Source organism: Anastrepha ludens, chromosome 4 (assembly GCF_028408465.1).
Source record: "Anastrepha ludens isolate Willacy chromosome 4, idAnaLude1.1, whole genome shotgun sequence".
NCBI lineage: Eukaryota > Metazoa > Arthropoda > Insecta > Diptera > Tephritidae > Anastrepha > Anastrepha ludens.
In genome coordinates, this window is record NC_071500.1 from 63,019,928 (window position 1) to 63,023,559 (window position 3,632).

Below are 3,632 nucleotides of genomic sequence, written 5' to 3' on the forward strand. Positions count from 1 at the left end.
TGTAGGCAGGAAATATATAAACAAACAGCTGTTGTTTGCGAAGATAACGCGTGATTTCGAGGATTTAGGGAAAAGGATTGGGAAGTTTGAAAAATAAATATAAAAAATAAAAATGAAAACACACACACAAAATACGAAATGGAGCACGGAGCGTGGTTGTGAAACATGCAAACTACAAACGAATACACTACGAAGAAGGATGCACTAAGAAAACCACAAAAACACAAGTTGCAAGTTGCAGATATGTGGAGGCACGTTAGTCACAATGATACAAATGAGAAAAACAACAAAACTACACTCGAAAACAAACACTAAAATTTTGCGTTAAAACGTCTTTTGCATTTAATTTCGTTTTGGTGAGTATTATTTTTTTCGCTAAAATTTAAATTGTTTTTGTTTCTTTGCTTCGCTTTGAACACCGTCTACGCGTTAGTGCGCGCCACTCATCCGTTCTAATTGATGGCAGACAAAGTTCTAGTCACTCGCGTCGTCGTTGGACAACTGTTGTGTTGTGCAGAAGCCGGCCGGCCTGCCGGTTGGTCGGTCGATTGCTTGCTGATTGTACATATACGCTATGGAAGTCGGAGTAACAGCGTTGTTTTGCCGACGACTATATCAGGATTTCTGTTGACGGCTGTCTGTGTGACCCTCGCCGTTTTTGTGGCTGTTGACTTTCTTGTAAGGAAATGCTTTGAGTTGTATGTAGTAATACAGAAAAAGGCAGATAGCACACACACGTGCCACATACACATACACTCTGATTACCGCTCTGTCACACAACGCAAGGACAGCAATCTAAAAGGGTTAAATTCAGCAGGAGCGCGCCACAAATCAAGGTAACAAAAAGAGTGTTATACGAAAACAAAAACAACAATCACATAAATCTACAAAATCACAAACACATAAGAGCGGCAAGCAAATGAAGTACATACATATACTTGTATGGTAGGAAATTGAGAATTCGCTCACACACACATACACGCTTATACAATTGTAATTCCTGCATGCTCGCAGTCGTGCAGCCAGATAAAAGCACTCACTCAGTCGCGCACAGGGACAGGCAAGGGTAGTCATTCGGAGGATGCCTGGCCGAAGTCTGGATAGGCAGGGGTGAGCCAACGAGTGAGTAGACGATTCACTGATCACCGCTTGCCTCACTCACATTTGTCAGAGTGCTCGGTTTATCAAGATGGTCCACAGATATATGTATGTATACATACATACTATGTATGTAGGAGCTGCAGCATTCTTATCAGAAATTAATTTAAGCATGCGACGCCGCAGTAACTACAAAAGTAAATAGAAATGTGCTGAATTTCAGAGCGCAGTAAAGCGGGAAAGAGAAATATAGTTCTTCGAAGTAGCGTGCGTGAGAGCAGTAATAGTGGTGCGTAGAGTAGTAAGAAATCTTCAAGATACAGCACTCAACTCCTCCTAGTTTGCGCGTTTTCGCTACTCGAAGATCAACTATTTCTGTGCATGTATGTACATATGTATTTGCAATTGTATGCGTGAATAGCTCGGCGGCTATTTAAGGCGTATTGGGTGCTTTTGTCTAGGCGTTCAAGGATAAGCAAGGATGCTGTTGAAGAAGAATACAAGAATATTGTCATTATGCGCACATACATACATACATTTAATTGGTGGTGAGAAATGCTTACCCACAGATGTATATATACATACGCATTTTTGTACATTGTAGATTTTAATGGATGGCGTATTGCTTTTTATTAAATTTGCCTTTGCGATGCTTAACGTTTATCGCACTTGGTGGCGTGTATGTGTGTGTAAACTATGTCCATATAAATGTATTTATGCTAAAATAGACATACATATGTATGTATGTATATGCATATATGTACATATATATTTATTTGCCTAGCGATGTTTCCCATGCCCGTTATTATAATTATGTATGTATAGTGTTTCAAAAAATTATTTGGTCTGGGTGCTAGGAATCGAGGATATAGTTTTTTTTGCTTAATTTTCCGTTAAAATTTGCTATTCACCGAAATACGTTGGTGAATCGAAAGGGTTACATAGAAACTATGCTTTCATAGTAGGAAAATATGTGTGGAAAAAATAGGCGCATTCAATTGTTTTGGCGCGCAAATATTTATATGAAAGAAAAATGTGCATTGTATATAATACGTATGTATGTATGTGTAATTATTTATGAATATATGTTAGAAACGTTGAATGTTATTATAAATGCAACTGTCACATGGATGCTTTTTGATTTTGTAATTTTAACAATAAAGCAGATTAGTTACGACTTTGAACGAAGGGGTGCGCTGGTTTAGAACGCAGTTTTTTCTTGCCGGCGAATGACCAACATTTAATTACTATTTCACATCACCACCTAATAGGTGCTGAATAAATTTAAAAATATGTATATTTTTATGGATATGTTTTTTTTTTGTTAAACCAGCAAGAGCAAAAATATAGCTAACTTGGAAACGAAATATGCTAAATAAGTGAAATAAGTAATCTTTGTAAATTTTATTTCAAAAAATTAATGTATAATCTACAGCTCCTGAATTGCAGTTTTTTTTTTTAAGTAAGAAAGCACAAAAAATAAAAGAGCGTGAATTTTAAATTAAATCAGTTTTTTTTATTCAATATAATCTGCTCTAACTTCAAAACACTGACTTCATTTCATCATCTCTGATTTTTGTAAACTCCGCAAATACCGGTATACAGCTTTTTGTTTTGTTATTTTTTTATTTGTGTTGCTGTTTTAGTACATACACTTGCTCAATGATTTCTGGTATTGTTGCACATTTTTGACGCTCACTTTGTGGATCATCTCCAACGCTGGTAGGGTCACGTTTAAACTCGATATTGATATGGATATGCAGTTGGAAATGAAGGAGTAGACTCCTTTGACCCTTTTGCCTTTATTTTTTTATAAACATCCCTCGTGATAAAACTTTTAATATAAATTACTTTATCAGTGCCAGTGTATTTTTTTGGAACGAATTGACAAGACGAAAAATAAATATTTATTTAAACATATACAATAAATACAAAATATTAAAATAGCTTATAAATTGCTTTCAGTACTTCTCATAATTATTATTATTCTTATTAATTGTGTTTGAAACTCCAATTATTATTTTCTACTAGCTACCAAGGCTTTCGTTACAGTACTTTTCAATCAACCTGTATAATAAAGGAAATCACTCCAGCATTTTTACTTATAGGCTGGAGGCTTCAAGGTCGAGTTGTAATTGGGATAAACTTTGATAGTGAGGCGATTCTTTATTTGGAATATTTTTTAGCAAAGATGTTTGCCATGGCACTAAGGGAATCGCAATATAAATATATCTAAAATTGGGATCGATTCAGACTTAGAGTTGTGACAGATTTGTGACTAGCAAATTCAAGCAGCCCTCGGTAGCATTATTTGCAACTCCTGGAGAACAGAACACTTCGAGAAGCAAGGTTGCCAATGAGCTCAACAGCAGAAAGTTATCTGACCGCGTCAAACGGGGAAATCCCATCTGGTATTCAATCATTCTTTTCAATAATTCGGCTATACAACCAGGCATGCGGTATCAAAATGCCAGCTTGTGAATGTATATTGAAAAATACACCTTTGGTATTTTATTTTATTATAAATATAAAGA